The 22,240-nt window shown below is 41.3% G+C and overlaps 1 non-coding gene across 1 annotated transcript; it reads left to right on the forward strand.

The window, feature by feature from the left end:
- The first annotated feature begins 19,246 nt into the window (after positions 1 to 19,246).
- Positions 19,247 to 19,353, forward strand: LOC131232108 (small nucleolar RNA R71). Its single transcript, XR_009164711.1, has one exon. It is a non-coding gene; the product is annotated as a small nucleolar RNA R71 (small nucleolar RNA).
- The last annotated feature ends 2,887 nt before the right edge of the window (positions 19,354 to 22,240 follow it).

The raw sequence follows: 22,240 nt of genomic DNA on the forward strand, positions 1-22,240 counted from the left end.
CACTCGAGTTTATAAATTGTTCTGTAATTCTCAACTTACTTTTCGCATATTTTGCTTGGGACTAGCAAAATGCTGGTTGGGGGTTGTGTTGAGGGTCAAATATTGCATATCAGACCCCAGTAATTACCCGATTTTACGAATATGATACTGTTTGACGGCATGTTTTAATCGTATTTGTAATACAGGACGCATTTACAAGCATGGATTGAAATAGAAGGCTAAAAATATGGATTTAACATTCAGGAATCACCATGACAAGGGCCAGACTCCAGGGGACCAAGATCAACGCCAGAGATCTAAGAAAATCGAGAAATTGAAGCTCAAGTGACCTGAAAAGTGTCCAGAATGCAAGATCATAGAGTTCCCACCATCTGATCAGTTCAAAACTCCATACGTGGCCTGAAGACCATAAATGAACCGTACACGTTAAATTTCAGCTCCTGGATCACTGTGGAAGTAGCCCAATGGACAGATCAGCTCCTTTAATCATTATGTGGGGCCCGCCTGATATCTGGATATACTTCAAAATTGGTATGGACGGTTTATAGAATATGACAGAATGGATGGACGGTACAGATGTCTCTCGAACATTACGATGGACCCAGATGTACATTGCATGTACATGGGTACAGGTGCACGAGCAAGGCACCGGACGGAGAGTCCGGTCAAAACACTCGCTGACCCGAAGTCCCTGTTTCGAAAGGAAACAGCGACCGACGCTGTTTCGACGGGCGCTCGATGTGGGCCCCACTCGCGCCTTATTTCGACAATCCGGACCGTCCAGTCATTCCAGAGGAGCCAACCGACCGTACAAGAGGGGTTTCTTCAAACCCATACACGCATATGTGCGTGGGTCTCTGTTTAAACGCAGGATGGACGGCTGAGTTGTAATTCAATGGGCCGCATTAACGGACAACCAAAACCGTCCATCTCCAACCGGAATTTCGAGGCGAATCCAACTGACGGAGTGGATTTCCTCTCCAGCATCGTTCATGGCCTCCACCAACATCCCAGCGCAAGAACCGCGCATGCCCTGTTATGCGCAACCGGGACTTCCAGGCCGTTCTGTGATCAGGACGGTGATCGGATCAGCAATCCAAATCGTTCATTCTCATCAACAGGGAGCCGTGACCACCTCCAAGGAGTCCGATTCTGATTTTGGACGATCAGTCGTCCAAAATCTCGATCCAAACAGAAGATGTTTTGCGTTTCACTACGCATACGAACGCGGTTTGAATAGCTGGCCGCGAGAGGACTGTCGCCGCAACCTGTTTCTGGTAGGACTCTGCAGGAGCTCTCGGAGGACAGTTCTATAAACAAGGGGGGGGGGGGGGGGGAAGAAACGGGAAGACGTCTCTTCTGCTGGAGTGGATGTGAGAGCTGGCAGCGTGGATGCTCAGTTTGGAGGCTAGACAGCAGTGACTGGTTTTTTTTTTTTTTGCTAAGGCTGCTGGACGTGGCTGAGACGTGAAACAGCGGAGGAGTTGGAGTTTTGGACGGTTGAAGAAAGGCTGGACGTGGAGTGGGTTTTCTTTTTTTCCTTCTTATTCTTTTCTTTTCTTTTTTATTCTTTATTTTGTTGTTTTTGTTAGCCCATATCATGTGTGGCTAAACCTCTTAGCTAGGGCTAAGAGGTGAAGCCTGTAGCGAGATGGGAGATACTGTTTCATGCGTTTAAGTTAAAATTTCTGAACTGAACTTGGCTTTAAGTTGATTATTAAAAGAATATTCGTTTCAGTCTTTAATGGTCTGTTGTGACTGAAATTACAATGGGTTTGCAATGGCTTTGAATATTTCTTTTTCTTTTTTATATTTATGAAGTCAGGAAGCCCTGTTGTTCATCATTGTCCCATGGGCATGGTAGGATGACAGTACCCTTCCTGATCCTCATATACTATTGGTTGGTTAGTAATTAGTTTAATTCTGTTGTTTACTTTGTCTCCTGGGCATGGCTTGGTGATGGAATCCATTCTAATTCATACACCTTTCACCTCTTGAAAACTATATCAAAGGAAGTCTAGTTAAATTCCATGATTTCTGAAGCAGGCATAATTTCTCCCTGATCTCTACAAGTGGATCCTCTGAATCCCTAGTTTCATCCTCTGAATTCCTTAAAGCTTTAGATAATTATTCCACAATTATTCCTTAAATTTACATTTGATTTTGATTGCATCTTAGTCTAGTTCTAGTTCTACTTGGTTTCAGATAACGTACAGGTATCAGTCCTTGTGGATTCGACCTCGGTCTTACCGAGTTTATTACTACATCACAACCCTACACTTGGGGAGTGAACACTTTACACATGGCAGCTCCCCGTTCGCCTTCCCGACCCAACTTTGCGGGTGGTGCCACGCATCTGCACCACATAGGACAGAACCCAAAAAAAGCTACTGCGAAGACGTACGATGCCTTGATCATACCAGGCCATCATTGCGAATTTACCTCGATCCTTGTGCCTTCCATCCTCCAGCAATAAAGGCGAGACAGCTCGTCCGCCCGACCTCATTTCACCAACTTACTCCTCAAGCTCGCACTGCGAACTCAGAATTAGGGGGCTTTTGTTCTAGGTGAAAATGGTCCGACCGCTTATGAGGTCATCTTAGACTCATGAACACAAACTTCCTGGCCCAAAGTTAAAAGCTGAGATCAAGGCTAATCATGATTAAAGGACTTGTGAATGATCCTTCCCTGGATCGATTTGAAGAACGACGAGCGTCGAATTATTGAGCTGAGGCCACGACACCGTATATGTCTGAGCACCTACCTAGCCTATCTGATAGCCAAGGGATGCTTGGATTTGTATAATTTGTCTAAATGATGGAAGGTTTAGCTCAGCTCAGTCTCGACAGATGACCAGAAGACCAATCCGTCAGACAAGATAAAGGGATGGTCATCCATAATGACGAGTCTCACTTAGGAAATTAGCCCATCCCTCGTGCCCTAGCACGAACAGATTAAGGAGTTGGTCAGCCGACTGAGTGATGGTCAACTCGGAAGTCCACATCGAGCCCACCATGGAGGTCAGCCCGACTGATCGAGAGCTCGACATCGACCATCCGTCACAAGATTTTAGGGTTGACCACTTCAACACTTATCACCCAAACCTACATAACGGTCGAGAAACATGAGCAGAGATTGTGCCTGTGACCAAGAACTATTTCTAACCCCAATAATGACTCCTTTACACTATAAATAGGGGACCCATCAACACTAAGAGGTACAAAAAATCTCACCCAAGAGCATATTCATGCTACTAGACTTAAATTCTTAGCCTGACTTTGGCATCGGAGGGTCCCCTGCTATAGTCTACTTCTCCTTTGTTTTTTTTTTTTTTTTTTTTTGTGCAGGTATCCGGTGGTCTAGCAATTCAACAAAAAAGGGTGAACCAAATGTCTGCACCAACAATAAATATTTACAAAATATTTATATTAAGTGAACCCGATTCAAGTCGAATCGAACCGAGTCAAGTTTCGAGTCGAGCTCGGTCTAGCTCGGACTTTGCTCGAAATTTTTTCAAGCTCAAAAAATTAGCTCGACTTGGCTCAAACCTAGTTTCAAGCCGAGTTGGAGCGAGCTTTTCCGAGTCAATTCGAGCGAGTTAACCAAGCTAACTCAGTTCGTATACAGCTCTACCTATTTTCAATACTAACTTTTCGTGCAGAACTAGATCAGACTCAATGGAGTCCTCATGGAACCGGACGAGTCATTTCAGAATCAGCCCTCTCTTCATACTCGAATACCCTTTTGAATTGTGCTGTATATTTGACCACTCCGTACACCAGGTTATAACACATTTGAACCATGCATAGGAAATATCATCCTAGAAAAGAACTCAAATGGGCCACACCAAAGGAGAAAATGTAAAATTCTACCTAAAAGTTCTAAACGTAGTGTTATGCTTGAGTTTTGGATAGAGCTGGTCTATTCCCTTCATCCCGCTAATTCTATGACGAAAAGGCTGGTGCCGCACCTAATCCGCTCCCACTTTCTGTAGTTGCAGCTTGACTTAAAATCCGTTCCATTCCATTGGTCGCCGCGGATTGGGTGATATCCCCGCCAGTCCCTGACGCCAAATGCCTGTCACAAAAAAATCATCCGGGCCACAACACTAAACAGTGAGAGCTGAACGTTAGCCCTTAAAACATTCTTAGGGCCAGAAGTTTTGGATAAGGCTGATATTTTTGTATTTTCAATTTATTACAGTGGAAATGATCTTATGAACACTATAAATGGTATATAAACACTGCCCTCGAACTCAGGAAGGTTTCAACGGCATTTCCCTACTCGCATTTTTATGTCATGCCGCGCAATTGTGTTTTGGATCTGACTCATTTTGATCCAATGTAATTTTCCATGTCTTGTGCTGTACTTTTTCATGCCTTCGTCGCACAATTGTGTTTTGGATCTGGCTCATTTTGGGCTAGGATATGGAAAATTAGATGGATAGAGTAGATTTCTCACAAACATCACTGTGGTCTCACCGGATGCGGATTTAAGCATACTGAGTAAACTCTGTGGAGTCCACCGTGATTTATATATTTTATCCACTCCGTCCATCCATTTTACCAAATAATTTTAGGGCTACAACCTAAAAATGAAGTATATCCAAACCTCAAGTGCAGCACACCATAAGAAACAGTGTGAATTGAACATCTACCGTTGAAAATTTCTTGGGGGCCACGGAAGTTTTGGATCAAGCTTGTATTTATGTTTTCCCTTCATCCATATCTGTGTGATCTTATGAACAGGTTGGATGAGAAATAAAAATCACTGTTGGCCCTAGAAAGGTTTCAACGGTGGAAGTTATTATTCCAACTGTTTCCTATGGTATGGTCCACTTGATCTTTGGGTATGCTTAAATGTTGGTCTCAACCTTAAAATAAAATGGAAAAACGGATGGACGGTGTGGATAGACCAGATACATTCACAGCGTGCCCAACAGAGTTTACTCAGTAACATGAGAGCGTACTGAGTAACTCAGTACGCAATCCAATTTCGGCCTCACCCAACTTCCGCTTTGAAGTAGTTCATTGCAAAGGCTTTCGCAGGCAATCCACTTCCTCCCGTCGTGAGCTTGGACGAGGCAGGTAGGAGTCAAAATTGCTGAGTTACATGGCTAAAGTGGACCATTCCAAAAAAAAATAAAAAATCATCGCCCATACTGACACCCACCATTGTAACCTTCCACAGTCCACTGTGATTTTTATTTACTATCCAACCTTCCCGGAAGGTCACAAATAACTGGATGAAGGGAAAATACAAATATCACTATTTATCAAAACGTCTATAGCTTCCGGTAAGTTTTTAATGGATGGCATTCAATCTCCACTTGTGGTCTACTTGAACATTAGATCTGCCTCATTTTCCTGGCTTATATCCTTGGAATGATGTGAAAAAATAGATGGACAGTATAGGTAAAACTCATACATCAGGGTGGGCCCATGAGAGCCCTTCCTGTTCCGAGTTTGAGACAGGCGGGTACAACCTAATCCGCGTCCTTCGTCAACACGGCAAGACGAGATCCCTTTTGTTTAGAAAGACTTGCCCATTACCTGTGTCTACACGGCAATGACTTTGACTAATGTTGTTATTTAATGGATGAGTTGTGGTCCCGGAAATTTCATGACTTGTGTCTGCACGGCAAAGACTTTTGACTTCTGTTCCCATCTAATGGATGAGAGTAATCCGGGGAATTTCCTAACATGAGCCTTTTCAACAAAAAGAATTGTGGGCCATCGTACCTTTGTTTTGTTACATCTACTCTGCCTATCATTTGGCCAGTTTATGATAGGACATGAGCCCAAACATAAGGCTGATTCAAAACTCAGATGGGCCACACCAGAGGGAGAAGTGGCCAAGGAGACGACTACAATTGAAAACCTCTAGGGGCCACCTAGGTTTCCAATCAGGCTAATACATAGTTTTCCCTTCATCTTCTGGATGGAACTTAACTTATAAAGATATTGGATCGCATATAAACATCATGATGGGATATGTTATAAATAGATTGGCCGTATGAACCCTGATAAGGCTTCAATGTTGACTATTAAGCTATGGAATCCGGCATGCCAGAATTGAATAAATTCAAACCGAACAGCGACGATTCCAAGCGTTAAGATAGGTAGATACGTCAGAAATTGACTGTATATAACTAATTTTTAATAATTTCAGTCGCTTATTCAGCCACTTGCGCACAACGTTGCTTAAGATTATCAGGCAATAGTCAGAGGGTGGGGTTTATCCTATGAAAATGGGCCACAACTCTATCTTCCATATGAAAAGTCTTTTTTTCTTCACTACAAACAAAATAAGAAGGAAATTCTTACAATTGGCCGCGAAAAACAATTACGGAACCCCTCTCTTGATGGAGAACTTCGCTTAATACTAGAACTGAATCCAATGTATAAGTGTAGACTCGAATTACAACTAAAGTTAACTACTTGATTATTGTTATGAATTACACTAAGGAATGTAAATGGCAAGTAAAGATAAAGATTGTACTAAGGAATGTAAACGGCCGATAATGATAAAGATTATACTAAGGAATGTAAATGGCTGGCAATTGAAAAATAAATTTGGTTTAGTTTGGTATGAGATGATTTTTTCTACTGATTTCCTTCATTATTCATATCATTAGATTGAACATCTGGATTCTTCCCATGTTCTTACAGTTGCTATAACCGCTTCAACACTACTTGCTTTTATTACTTATGAACCTCCCATCTGTCCCGATAAGAGCTACAACACTAACTTTTCGCTCAACCACTTTCTCTTAGTGGATGATATGACACTGCTCAGACACCAGCTATTTTATCGCAAAACCATTTCCAAATATCTTTAAAAATATTCAAATACACTTGCATCTCCCTCATGATTACACGCAACCTTTCTTGATTGACTCTTGTAGGAATTGGCAAAAATAAAGATGAACATTGCCCTCACATTGCTTCATCTTTCGAAAAAGGTGAAAGCAACGTATGACCGCTCATAAATGCGTCTGCTCTTCACACCACGTGGCGATGCTTTCTTTGTAATTTATGACTGATATAATTTCGAATGTTCCTTTTTAGAACAAAGAGTCGTTCCCATTGTGACGCATGTACAAACATCATATCGAACAAGAAAATAATGATGCCCTGATTAATGTGCTAGATTTCTACCGATATATACCACATTTCAACACATTCTTCCGCTTCTCATGCTTTCTTCCCTACTTCATCTCCAAAACCCAAGTTAACTCTCTCATTTTTGCAATGGCCGCTTCCTCATCTTTTATGTCTCTAATCTTCTAATAAGATGATCTGATAAATGGTTTAGATGGCCTCTCTAAAAATTTTACTTACGAAATTATATTCAAATCACCAATTGGAGACTACCATTGGCTGGGGCCAACCTTCCTTCCTGAAGTTGAATCATGATTAAATCTGCTCATTGGATTTCTTCTTCCTGAACTATCCTGGCAAAACAATGCTAATCCAATCTAAATCAGTTCCAGAACCCTCCAATGCTCTAAAAAATCCACAATCCTGGTCGAAACCCCTTCTAGGATGGAATGATTGGTTTGACCACATCGTTGCCTAATATGAAACTTCTTGGAGAGAATCTAGAATCTATGAATGCATTAAATTGTCAATGTCCGGCTATGCATCGGATCCTCTTCTACTTATCACAGCATCGACATTTTGAAGCTCATCCACCGACACATTCTTCTTCGGAAGCGGTCTTATGAGTCCAACAATAATAGACATTTCTGTTCTTACCCAACTTCTTCCTTTCGACGAGGCAGTCTTCCTAGGCTTCGCTCAAAAGAAACAAAGATATTTCACCAATGAGGCTGATAAAGCCTATTCCCAGTTCATGCAAACATACTATAAACATGAGGGTCTTTTAGAGTACAAAGAATACATGGCTTTCTTGTTACTCTAGATCTGCCATCACTTACTCTATGTGAATGCTCTCCAGATCACTAACGAGTACGTCTAACTTGTCGAGGCACTTGCACAAGGTCGAAAACTTACCCTTGTGCCTTTTGTACTTGGTCACCTATACAAAGGCATTTATGAAATGACCACGAAAGGTTTATTTCATAGTGGAGGACCACTATGGCTTCTCCAAATGTGGATATACGAATAATTCCACTCTACCCTTGTACATTCTCATATCCCTTTCGATATCATCTATACCTTTTATGGTCATCGTGTTATTCATCTTCCTCAGGTGAACCATACATTCTTTGTATATATGGAATTATTATTCTTTCATCTCAATAAAGCTAAACGTTACCGAACTTTTACCCCTTTCATCCTCAAAGAATTCAGCTCAGCCTAGTTCACATGCAATTTTGAAGAAACTGACGAATAAACAACATCTCAAATGCTTCTTGCCTAGGAAAGTTACCTCATGTACAAGGATCTTCCTTATGGCGTGTTCACGACCCCAAGTGCAGGGTCGCGATATAGTAATAACTTGGTGAGACTGAGGTCAAATCCACAGGGACTTACATGAGTGTCTTTCTGAAATAAACTATAACTAGAACTAGGAATTAGATTCAACCAATAATCTGAACAATTGAGATCAATGATGATTAACAATTAATAATTAAAAAAAAAGGAAACTAGAGCGCCAATGTAATATCCTGAATTTTCGCGGCCCGAGTACATACTCGTACCAAAGAATTCTGAGTGTTAATAATGTAAAAATTGGATGCTTCAAAATCACACCTTGTTTTATTTTTTAAATAAATCACATCCAATTACATTTATGAAGGTAACTACTCACGAGAATAAAATTGAATTTATTTATTATTCCATTAGAGTAAACAACGTACAAATAATTCTTTAATGCCCTCTCAATGGGTGTTTATTACATTATCAAAGTTTGCAGCAAAAAAATAAATACAACAATTCGTGGTGTTATCCTTCTTCTTTTCTTTTCGAAAGAATCTTCCATAAATTGATTATCAGCCATATCATTAACATGTAATTCGCCTGCAATATCTGTATGGTTGGAGAGGGTCAATGCCCTACTCATAGTGATAGTTATCCTTTAATATTAACAATAATTCAAGAGATTCATAAGAATAATGTGAGGGTTTTGATATATCTCGTACTCCACCACTACGAGTGGTATCAGTACGCCCAACCAATCTACATGAATGCATGCTTAGCATAGTGTGTGTTCCATCATACGTAGTGGTCATCACAATGTGGAATATAGTTCATGAAAAACTAGGCTCACCTCGCATCCCATATTACGGAGATTCGTCAACGTGTCCAACGTTAACGTTGATTTATGTGAACGTCTTAAGGTGACACAACAATGCGATTGAGAGATTTACGTGACATAATGTATTTATGTAGTGACTATTTGCGACATCTAATCCTGAGAAGTGATGTAATATGTATGAGGATTTACTTATATCAATTGTGCACCACTCACCAACCCACGAGATTACATGCCGACAAAAAGGGCCGCTACTTGAAACATATTATGTCCATGATAATATATATGAAGCTTATAACACATAACTTACATCAATAGAGAAATAAGTCAAACCATGAGGATTTCGGAATTCCAAGACACATACCCAAGCCATAAAGAGATGTAGCACAATGCTGACCTAATAAAGGAGAATAGTAGCAATAAGCTAACTCAATAAAAGAGAAGAGTAACAAATAGGCTAACTTAATAAAAATAAGAAGAGAGGAGCAATAAGCCATCTAAATATAGAGTGGAAGTACACATCGCTCTCAAAATTGGAAAAAAGCATGGCTTGTATCCATCACCCCAAGTATATTCATAAAAATCATGCATAATTAAAATCATACCATAACCATAATTTTCAAAAGAATAAATAATTAATAATGGTAAATCAATCAATTACATGGAAAATTATAATAATATGAAAGTATGCAAAAATAAGATAAATCATATCAACTCAAATTAGTGTAAGCTTTTAAGGAATCCCTCACCTTAGCCTTAGATTTAAACCCTATATAGATCTCGATGTAGGAAAGTTTTTACATGAATTATGACATCGCTTGAGCAAGAGTAGGGCTGTTCGCGAGTCGAGCTAGCTCGAAAAACTCACTCGACTTGGCTCGAGTAACCTCGGATTGACTCAGCTCGAATGGCCGATTCAGGTTAAGTCAAGCCTTTTTTGTGATGCTCGAGTTGAGTTCGAGCCGAGTTCGACTAAGGGGCATTTCAACTCAACTCAACTCGAACTCAACTAGAACTCGAACTCGGCTCGATTAATAATTTTAAATATTATATATATAATATATATACTTAAATTATAAGTTTAAGTTTTTTAAAAAACAAAACAAAAAACCCTAGCTACACTCGACCGACTCCTCTTCCTTCCCTTTTCCCTTTCCCTTTCTTCTCTACCCCACCCACCTGCTGCCTGTATGCCTGCCCGACCATGGCCAGCACTCCACCGGACCAGCACACTGCCCGAAGCCTGCACGACCATCTCTATCTCTCTTTCTCTCACTCTCCTTATCTCACCGAGCGTACCAGCGCGACCGTGCCCAATCCCGACTCACCCCGATCTCTCTCCCAATCTCTCTGAGGTAAGTGTTTAACTTTTTTTAAAAATTTAACATATAGATTTATTGTATAAATTAGTAGATTGGGGGCTGGATTGGGTCGAGTTGGGGTTTGGGATGGGTTAGGTTGGGTCGGGTTGGGGTTTAGGACGGGTTAGGGTGGCTGGATTGGGTCGGGTTGGGTGCTGGGTCAGGTTGGGGGCCTGGGTTAACTTATGATGATATGAACAAGCTCGAGCTCAACTTAAGGTGAACTTTACTCGACTCAAACCACTAGCTCGACTCGAACTCGACTCAACAGCTTTGGTAAACAAGCCAAGCTTTAATGTTGAGCTCGAGGCCGAGCTCTAGCTCGAGCTTGAACTCGAGTATTGTTCACTCCCCAAGTATAGGGTTGTGATGTAGTAATAAACTCGGTAAGACCGAGGTCGAATCCACAGGGACTGAAACTTGTACATTTCCTGAAACTAGGTAGATATAGAACTAGCCTAAGATGCAATATAAATCAAATATGAATTGATGAATAATGGTGAGAGATTAATGCAAAACTTAAGGAATTCAGAGGAAGGAAACTAGGGATTCAGAGGATCCACTTGTAGAGATCAGGGAGATCTTATGCCCGCTTCAAAAATCATGAAAATTAAACTGAACTTCTTCTGATATAATTCTAAAGAGATGAAAGGTATATGAATTAGAATGGATTCCATCATCTAACCATGCCCAGGCAACAAAGCAAACAACATGATTAAACTAATTACCAACCAATCAACAGTGCATGACAGTTAGGAAGGGTACTATCATCCAACCATGCCCAGGAGACGATGGTGAACAACAGGGCCTCCTGACGTCATAAACATCAAAAGAGAAAAAGGAATATTTAAAGCCATTGTAAACCCATTGTAATTTCAGTCACAACAGACCATTAAAGACTGAGAAAATATTCCTTTAATAATCAACTTAAAATCAAATTCAGTTCATAAAAAAATAGGAAATAGTGTCTCCCATCTCGCTACAGGCTTCACCTCTTAGCCCTAGCTAAGAGGTTTAGCCACACATGAATGGGCTAAATTCAAAATCAACAATAAAAGAAGGAGAAAGGAAAAAGAAAAAAAAAAAAACCAGGTCCAGGTCCAGCCCAAGCCTCCAGCCACGTCCAGCAGCCAACCTCCGCTGCCTCCTCAATCCTTTCTCATCTCCCAAACCAAGCCTAACAGACTCCCACGGCTACCTCTGTCCACGTCCGCACCCTGCTTCCTTCTTCCCTTTCCTTCACGTTTTCCTTTCTTTTTTTCCTTCCTTTGTTCCCACCAAAGCTCTCCCTTTTGTAGCTGATGAAGGTAGGCTAGTAGTCCGTCAGGGCTGGAGTCGGTGTGTGCAGAAGAGCCCCTTACGCAGCATGAGAACCAACTTCCTTTCACCGCAAGGAATCGGCAGAAGAGGCGGGCCAGCTTACGCAACCAGTGATCAGGAACTTCGTGCGGCCCGCTGTTCATTTTCTGATCAATTCTGCCAGCGTGGAAGTGGATGAATCTTCCCTCTCTATCATTTAGACGGTTCAGATCATCGAAAAGATTGATGATCGTGGCCCACAACTCCTCCGAATCTCCGAATTTCCCGGATGCGCGTAAGGTTCACGCAGACCTGCTGATGTGATTGGTAGGCCCCATAGTGATGTTTTATGAGAAATCCACATCGTCCATTGAAATCCTTGTGAAAATCCAGTCAGGAACGAGTGGATTTGGTAGGTTCTTGTGTGGCCCACTAGATATTGTATTCCGTCGTCCATCGTTCGTTTTAACGATCGAAAACTGATCTCCTTTGTTTCTTGAAATAAATCTACCTAGGCCTGAGTGAGAGGGGCCGTGCAAGTCTTATGGACGGTCCGGATTGGTCCGTCGAATCATGGTGGTGACCCACAAGAAAGAGCCGCAAGCTCTGTTTCTTTCGCAGGAAAGAAATTGAGTTGGAGAGGGAGAGCTCGGTCAGCGCTTGCTGACCGACGTTTGGATTTTTAGTGTGCGCCCGGTGCACCTACGTAACATGTACATGCACTACCTGTATGGGTCCCACAGAGATGTTTGTGAGAAATCTACTCCGTCCATCTGGTTCTTCACACGATTCAAGGCATTGAGACCGAAGATGAGGTGTATCCAGAGATCAGGTGGGCCCCAGATCAGTAATTTGTGGGCTGATCTGTCCGTTGGGTCACTTTCACAGTGATCCAGGAGCTGAAATTTTACGTGTACGTTTCATTTATGGTCCTCAGGCCACGTATGAAGTTTTGAACTGATCAGATGGTGGGAACCCTATGATCTTGCATTCTGGACACTTTTCAGGCCACTTGAGCTTCAATTTCTTGATTTTCTTGGATCCTTGACGTGCAAATCTGTCGATCTTGGTCTCCTAGGGTCCGTCCCATGCTCTGGTGCTTTCAGACCGTTAAATCCATGCTTTTAGTACCCTTTCCCAGTCCAGGCTCGTGAATACGCCCTGCATCACAAACATGATTAAATCAGGCTGTTAAACAGTACTATGTTCGTAAATCCAGGCAGTAACTGGGTCTGATATGCAATATTTGACCCTCAACACAACCCCCAACCAGCATCTTGCTAGTCCCGAGCAAGGTATGCGAAAAATAAGTTGAGAAATACAGGACAATTTCTACAAACTCAAGAGATTTATGAAAAACAATTCAGATACTCGAATTCTAAGATTCATGAATGTTGGCATTACTTTCTCCTGAAATCAAGCTCACAGTAAACTTCATAATCAAGCTCAAATATTAATCCATTAATTAGAACGATTCTAAATATTTAGTTCCATGGGTGTATCGTGTAATCTCGGCTTATCATTAAGGTTCACTTCTTAATTTTATGATATTATCGGTAAACACTAAGATAATTCATAATAACTCAAACTTTCCTCACGGATCATCTTTTCATTAATCGGCCTTTGATATATATATATATATATATATATATATATATTCATTAAAATACCGCCAAGGGGAGGAATCAAATCTTCACCTATAGGGAGAAACCTATGATGAAGACCATTGCCCACCCCTTTCCGCCGGCTACTTTGGGAAATTGAACCCTCACCTATAGGGAGCAAACCTATGGTGAAGGTTATTCACCTAATCCTTTCAATTTTCTCAGGCCGGTTCCTTTCATGTTAGTGAGTACCAAGTAAAACCTTCAATATCAAACTGAAACCTTAATGAAAAGCGAGATGTGACATGTGAGATCATAACTCATTCAATGTTTACAACTTCTAATTCTGGATTAATAATTCAAACTTAATTATGCAATCCAATAGATACTGAATCCAAGAGTCTTAAATTTCCAACATCATGTATCTTGAATATTCCGAGTGCCCTAGATGGCTGTCAAAATCCCTTCGAATTCACGAGAAAGTCCAGAAAATTAAAAATTTTCACAATTTTTCACAATTTTTGTTCAAAACCAAGAAAATGCTGATTAGGTCACCTAATCTCCCACCCCCAACCTAAAATCTACATTGTCCTCAATGTAAAAGATATGAGCGTGCAATGCACTTGGGACAACGAAAAGTGAATATGAAGTGATGGGAAGATAGTACCTGGATGATGAATCGAGAGACGCTTTCCAATAAATCGCAGCATGGGCGTCGGTCAGTACGAGAGAGAAGGCAACACAAAAATAACAAAAATAAAATCCTACCTATACCACTTTCGTAGGTGCTCTCGATTGCATTTAGCGTATGCAACAAGCCTTTAAACCCCTAGGTTGCCCCTAGTGGACGAGTTGTAGTCTCGTGAGGGTTTGCAGTAATGTTACCCACAAACATTGAACTAACTAATGATAAGAACGAAAAGAAATGAAGAGCTGGGTTGCCTCCCAGGAGCGCTAAGTTTACCGTCTTCAGCCAGACAAATAAAGCAACTACCCTAGTCCTATGAAAGCGATAAACCTACCTATACCTCCATCAGACTAGGAGATCAATCCTGGTAAACAGGAGCAGTCAGGGGCATGGACATGTCCTCTGAATCAAATTTCTCGACAAATGGTTTCAATTGATGTCCATTGACTTTAAACTCCTTGCCATTGTCGGGATCTCTTATCTCAACAGCCCCATGAGGAAAAACAGTGACAACAATGTAAGGGCCGGTCCAACGAGATCGAAGCTTACCCGGAAAGAGATATAATCGAGAATTGTACAAAAGGACCTTCTGACCAGGCGTGAATGATTTTCGCAAAATGTGTTGGTCATGAAATGCTTTCATCTTGTCCTTGTAAATTCTTGAATTATCGTACGCATCATTCCGGATTTCCTCAAGTTCATTCAATTGAAGTTTGCGTAGCGAGCCAGCGTTGTCCAGATTGAAATTAAGATTTTTTATCGCCCAGTACGCTTTATGTTCCAGCTCCACAGGCAAGTGACAAGCTTTCCCATAGATAAGTCTAAAGGGAGACATTCCAATAGGGATTTTAAAGGCTGTACGGTATGCCCATAAGGCATCGGTCAATCAGATTGACCAATCCTTACGATCAGGGTTAACCATTTTCTCCAAAATGTGTTTGATTTCCCTATTAGAAATCTCAGCTTGCCCACTTGTCTGTGGGTGGTACGGGGTGCTCACCTTATGAGAGATACCGTATTTCTTCATTTAGCTCTCGAATGATCTATTACAAAAGTGTGAGCCCCCATCACTAATGATGGCTCGAGGCATTCCGAATCGGGAAAGGATGTTTTCTTTTAGGAATTTAATGACCGTGCGATGGTCATTAGTTTGACACGGAATCGCTTCAACCCATTTAGTGACATAATCCACGGCAAGCAAAATATACAGATTTTCAAATGATTGGGGGAATGGTCCCATGAAATCGATGCCCCAGTAATCAAATGCTTCAATGATAAGGATGTGATTCAAAGGCATCATATTTCGACAGGACAATGCTTCCAATTTCTGACAACGCTCACAAGCTTTGCAAAACTCATGAGTGTCCCTAAACATAGTGGGCCAGTAAAAGCCACACTGCAGAATCTTGGCCGTGGTCTTTTTAGCAGAAAAGTGACCACCACAGGCCTGTGAGTGACAGAAGGAGATGACGCTCTGATGCTCATCGTCTGGTACACATCTCCTTAGGATTTGGTCTGGGCAATATTTAAATAAATAAGGATCATCCCAGAAAAAGTTGCGCACCTCGGTGAAGAATTTCTTCTTATCTTGCGCAGTCCATTGTGTCGGTATGACACCTGTAGCAAGATAATTAGCAATATCAGCGAACCAAGGTGAATGGGAGACTCTGAACAGTTGTTCATCAGGGAACATGTCGTTGATATGGGTCGTCTCAAGGGAATCAGAGGTATTAAGGCGAGAAAGGTGATCGGCCACTACGTTCTCTACTCCCTTTTTATCTTTAATTTCCAAATCAAATTCTTGGAGTAGAAGGATCCATCGTATCAGGTGGGGCTTAGAATCATTCTTAGAAAGAAGATACTTCAGTGCCGCATGATCTGTATAGATAATGATCTTGGATTCGATCAAGTAGGACCTAAATTTGTCCAAGGCGAACACTACATCTAAGAGTTCCTTTTCCATAGTCGAGTAGTTCACCTGGGCAGAATTTAAAGTTCTACTTGCGTAATGAATGACGTAGGGCTTCTTATCTTTTCTCTGGCCCAAGAGCGCCCCGAGAGCATAATCAGAAGCGTCGCACATAAGCTCAAAAGGAAGGCTCCAGTCGGGTGGCTGCATGATAGGTGCAGTGGTTAATGTGCCCTTAAGCTTAGTGAAAGCTTCTTCGCATTGCTCAGTCCACTCGTACGGAGCATCCTTTTGAAGAAGATTACATAAAGGACGAGAGAGGAGACTAAAGTCCTTTATAAATCGCCTGTAAAATCCTTCGTGTCCTAAGAAGGATCGCACGTCTCTGATGTTCTTGGGTGGAGGTCGGTTAGAGATAAGATCAATTTTTGCCTTATCTACTTCGATTCCCTTGGACGAGATGATATGCCCAAGGACAATTCCCTTTTGAACCATAAAATGACACTTCTCCCAATTAAGTACCAAGTTCTTTTCTTCACATCTTTTCAGTACACATTTAAGACTTTTCAAGCACTTGCTGAAAGATGGACCATAAACAGAGAAATCATCCATGAAGACCTCTAGATATTGCCCCACCATATCAGAAAAGATACTAGGCATACATCGCTGAAAGGTGGCAGGGGCATTACATAGTCCGAATGGCATCCTTCGGTAGGCAAAGGTGTCGTAAGGACATGTAAATGTGGTCTTTTCCTGGTCTTCAGGGGCTATCTCTATCTGGTTGTAGCCCGAATACCCGTCAAGGAAACTGTAATAGGAATGACCAGCTAACCTTTCCAGGATCTGATCAATGAATGGTAAAGGAAAGTGGTCTTTCCTCATGACGGTATTCAACTTCCTGTAGTCAATGCACATTCTCCAACCAGTAGTGACTCTAGTTGGCACGAGTTCATTATTAGCATTGGCTACGATGGTGATTCTGGACTTCTTAGGGACCACTTGAGTTGGACTCACCCATTGACTATAAGATATAGGGTATATGATGCCCACGTCCAATAGTTTAAGAACCTCGGCCTTAACCACTTCCTTCATGTTTGGATTTAGTCTACGTTGTGGTTGCCGAGCGGTTCTTGCATTATCCTCAAGATATATGCGGTGAGTACAAATTGAGGGATCGATTCCCTTGAGGTCCGCTATCGTCCATCCCAGGGCTCCTTTATGCCCAATGAGAGTAGATATGAGCATACTCTCTTGTTCTTTCTCCAGGTGGGCAGAGATCACCACTGGGTATGTCTCATCTTGACCTAAATAGGCATATTTCAAATCAGAGGGCAAATGTTTTAGGTCAAGCTTCGGCGGCTTGAGGTTAGACGGTAGAGGCACTAGATCGGTTTGTGGCAATTCTTCAAATTGTGGCCTTCACCGGTTAACTTCAAGTACCGGTGCAGTATCAAGCAAGGCACACGTCTCCCTAATCATGTCATCATCAAAATCATGGGAGTGGGCCAGGCACGTCTCTAGATGGTCGGAGGATAAGGTCAGAGGTGTCGTATCTTCCACGAAAGAGTCAATCATGTTAATGTCGTGGAAATCTTCATCCTCCTTTAAGTTTCTGCTGTTATTGAAAAAAATGTTTGACTCCAATGTCATATTCCCAAAAGGCATAGTCATGACACCATTCCTGTAATTGATAATTGCATTTGAAGTGGCAAGGAATGGGTGACCAAGAATGATGGGGATCTGAGTGCTTATGTTATTGATGGGTTCAGTGTCCAGGATGATAAAATCTACAAGGTAGTAAAATCTATCAACTTGGACCAACACATCCTCGATTATCCCTCTTGGTATATGAACAGAGCGATCAGCAAGTTGTAGTGTGGTTAGGGTGGGTTTTAATTCACCTAAACCTAACTATTTGTATACCGCGTAGGGAATCAGATTGACGCTCGCTCCTAAGTCAAGAAGTGCATGATCAATTTGATGATCCCCGATTACGCATGATATGGTTGGGCTACCGGGATCCTTGAATTTTTGCGGCACGTCTTGCTTTAGGATAGCACTCACTTTCTCAGTCAAGAAAATTTTCTTTTGAATACTTTGCCGTCTTTTGGTCGTGCATAAGTCTTTCAGAAATTTGGCATATGAAGGAATCTGTTTCACGACATCAAGTAGAGGAATATTGACTTTCACTTGTTTCAACACCTCTAGAATATCCTGAGAGTTAGAGAGAGGTTTCGGTGAAACCAACCATTGGGGGAACGGAGTAACTGGCTTCTCTAGAAGTTTCCGTTCTAATTTTTGTGGGGCATCACTTGATCCATCATTGTTGTCATCTTCTGGTTCTTGAGGCTTTTCGGGCCTAACTGGAAGAGTTTTATCAATGATCTTTCTACTCTTAAGAGTGGTGATGGATTTAGCGTGCCCCATCTGATTTGAAGAGCTGGGATCATTAATCTCGTACTGCGGTTTAGGATTGGGGAGAGGTTGTGCAGGAAGCATCCCCTTTTCTATAACCGTCATACGAGAATCTATCTTTTGCATAAAATCTGTAATTCCCCGCATTACCTGAGCCAGCTCTTGTATGGAATTTTGAACCGGTTCCTCTTGAGGTTTCACTTGATTTGGATTTTGATTGAAGAAACCTGGAGGAGTAGCCGTTTGTCCATTCCTCCAACTAAAGTTTGGATGATTTTTCCAGCCAGGATTATATGTATTGGAGTTAGGTCCAGTAAAAGGTCTTTGATAGTTGTTTACGACATTAGCTTGTTCATTCAACACTCCTCGAAAGGCGGGTATTGTAGGACAATTTTTAGTTGTATGAATGTTGCAATCACAAATGCCGCAAACAATTTCATTAACCTTATCCTTCTTTCCTTCCATGGCCTCAACTTTCCTTATGAGCGTAGTCACTTTACACTTGAGATCATCCTCTTCTTTCAAGAGATATAATCCACCTTTCTCCTTTAATTGAGTCGGCCTAGATGTGGTGTTTGATTTTGGGTGATAGTCCCAAGATTGTGTTTTTTTAGCCAAACTGTCGAGGTAGTCCCATACCTCGTCGACATCTTTATTAATGAACTCTCCATTACACATTGTCTCGACCATTTGGCGCATGGAAGATGTCAGTCCATCGTAGAAAAAATTTGTAATGCTCCACGTTTCAAATCCTTGTTGTGGGCATGAACTGACCAAATCTTTGAACCTTTCCTAACATTGGAAGAATGTTTCATCTTCCTTTTGGGCAAAGTTCATGATTGGTTTTTTGAGGGTAATCGTTTTATGATGTGGGAAGAATTTTTTTATGAATTCCCTCTGCATGTCGTTCTATGTGCCAATGGATCTAGGACGCAGTGAATGTAACCACATCTTAACTTTCTCTTTTAAAGAAAAAGGAAAGAGTTTTAGCCTAATTGTATCCTCAGATACATTAGGAAAACATAATGTAGCTATAATTTCATCGAACTCTTTCAAATGTAAATATGGACTCTCTGATTCAAGTCCATGGAATTTGGGAAGGAGTTGGATAACACCTGGCTTGATGTCCATTTGTCCTGTGTTTTCAGGAAAAATCATGCATGAGGGCATACTCACTCCCACCGGTTGTAGATAATCTCGTAAAGTACAAGGCGGGGGTGCCTGATGCACCTCATTCTCATCTTGGGTATCCTCCACCCTGGGTGGAAGTGGAGGAGGTTGGTCTTCAGCCATAACTTCAGTTAATTCAGGGGATTTCGAGCGGTGTCTAGTCCTACGATAGATAGTCAACCCCTTAACCAATCCTCCTTCAGTCAAGAGACGTCAAGTGTTGTCACGGGCCCACTTGGGCATGAAACACTCGCAGCCCTCAAAAACCTAATCCTAAGAAAGGGAGAAAAAATCTAGAAAGAAAGAGAGTTGGAAAGAAATTACCAAATTGGAGTCCCTAAGTTAAAAACCTGCAAAATAAAACAAAATAAGTTAGATTCTAAAAAGAGAAGAACAATCCTTTAAAGGAAAGATAGCAGTAAACTGATTTCTAAAAGAAGGAATTCCTAAAAGAAAGTGGAAATTTCTAAAATAAATTAGGAAAGTCCTAAACTAGAAAGTAAATTACTAAAAGAGAACTGAAAAATAGGAAGTAGAGAAGGAGCTTACCGAATTAGAAATTTCTATTTTAAAGGCCTACAAAATAGGAAGGTTAGTTTCTAAACAAAAATTCTAAAAATAAATTAGGAAACAAATTAGATTCTAAAAGAGTTAAAATTAGAAAGTTACTAAAATAAAAATAGAAGGTTAATTTCTAAAAAGGGGAATAACTAACCAAGTTTCTAAAAACAAAAGAGGAAAATTTCTAAAAACTATTTCCTACAAATAGGAAAATACTAGAATTAGAAAAATTTAAACCCTAACTTTAAAAGTGAAAAAAGTAGAGAAATTAGGAAGGAATTACCAATTTAGGAACTTATGTCAGGATCCTACAAAATATGGAAACAAGTTAGTTTCTAAAAATAAAATAAAATAAAAACCTTTAGCCTAAAGTTAGTAAAATCCTAATCCTAACCTAATTCTAAAACTAATTAATTTCAGAAAAACGTAACCGTCAGTCCCCGGCAACGGCGCCAAAAACTTGTTCACTCCCCAAGTATAGGGTTGTGATGTAGTAATAAACTCGGTAAGACTGAGGTCGAATCCACAGGGACTGAAACTTGTACGTTTCCTGAAACTAGGTAGATATAGAACTAGCCTAAGATGCAATATAAATCAAATATAAATTGATGAATAATGGTGAGAGATTAATTTAAAACTTAAGGAATTCAGAGGAAGGAAACTAGGGATTCAGAGGATCCACTTGTAGAGATCAGGGAGATCTTATGCCTGCTTCAAAAATCATGAAAATTAAACTGAACTTCTTCTGATATAATTCTAAAGAGATGAAAGGTATATGAATTAGAATGGATTCCATCATCTAACCATGCCCAGGCGACAAAGCAAACAACAGGATTAAACTAATTACCAACTAATCAACAGTGCATGACAGTTAGAAAGGGTACTATCATCCAACCATGCCCAGGAGACGATGGTGAACAACAGGGCCTCCTGACATCATAAACATCAAAAGAGAAAAAGGAATATTCAAAGCCATTGCAAACCCATTGTAATTTCAGTCACAACAGACCATTAAAGACTGAGAAAATATTCCTTTAATAATCAACTTAAAATCAAATTCAGATCAGAAATTTAAATTAAATGCATGAAATAGTGTCTCCCATCTCGCTACAGGCTTCACCTCTTAGCCCTAGCTAAGAGGTTTAGCCACACATGAATGGGCTAAATTCAAAATCAACAACAGAAGAAGGAGAAAGGAAAAAGGAAAAAAAACCAGGTCCAGGTCCAGCCCAAGCCTCCAGCAACGTCCAGCAGCCAACCTCTGCTGCCTCCTCAATCCTTTCTCATCTCCCAAACCGAGCCTAACAGACTCCCACGGCTGCCTCTGTCCACGTCCGCACCCAGCTTCCTTCTTCCCTTTCCTTCACGTTTTCCTTTCTTTTTTTCCTTCCTTTGTTCCCACCAAAGCTCTCCCTTTTGTAGCTGATGAAGGTAGGCTAGCAGTCCGTCAGGGCTGGCGTCGGTGCGTACAGAAGAGCCCCTTACGCAGCATGAGAACCAACTTCCTTTCACCGCAAGGAATCGGCAGAAGAGGCGGGCCAGCTTACGCAGCCAGTGATCAGGAACTTCGTGCGGCCCGCTGTTCATTTTCTGATCAATTCTGCCAGCGTGGAAGTGGATGAATCTTCCCTCTCTATCATTTAGACGGTTCAGATCATCGAAAAGATTGATGATCGTGGCCCACAACTCCTCCGAATCTCTGAATTTCCCGGATGCGCGTAAGGTTCACGCAGACCTGCTGATGTGATCGGTAGGCCCCATAGTGATGTTTTATGAGAAATCCACATCGTCCATTGAAATCCTCGTGAAAATCCAGTCAGGAACGAGTGGATTTGGTAGGTTCTTGTGTGGCCCACTAGATATTGTATTCCGCCGTCCATCGTCCGTTTTAACGATCGAAAACTGATCTCCTTTGTTTCTTGAAATAAATCCACCTAGGCCTGAGTGAGAGGGGCCGTGCAAGTCTTATGGACGGTTCGAATTGGTCCGTCGAATCATGGTGATGGCCCAC

The sequence above is a fragment of the Magnolia sinica genome, chromosome 17 (assembly GCF_029962835.1).
Source record: "Magnolia sinica isolate HGM2019 chromosome 17, MsV1, whole genome shotgun sequence".
Lineage (NCBI taxonomy): Eukaryota > Viridiplantae > Streptophyta > Magnoliopsida > Magnoliales > Magnoliaceae > Magnolia > Magnolia sinica.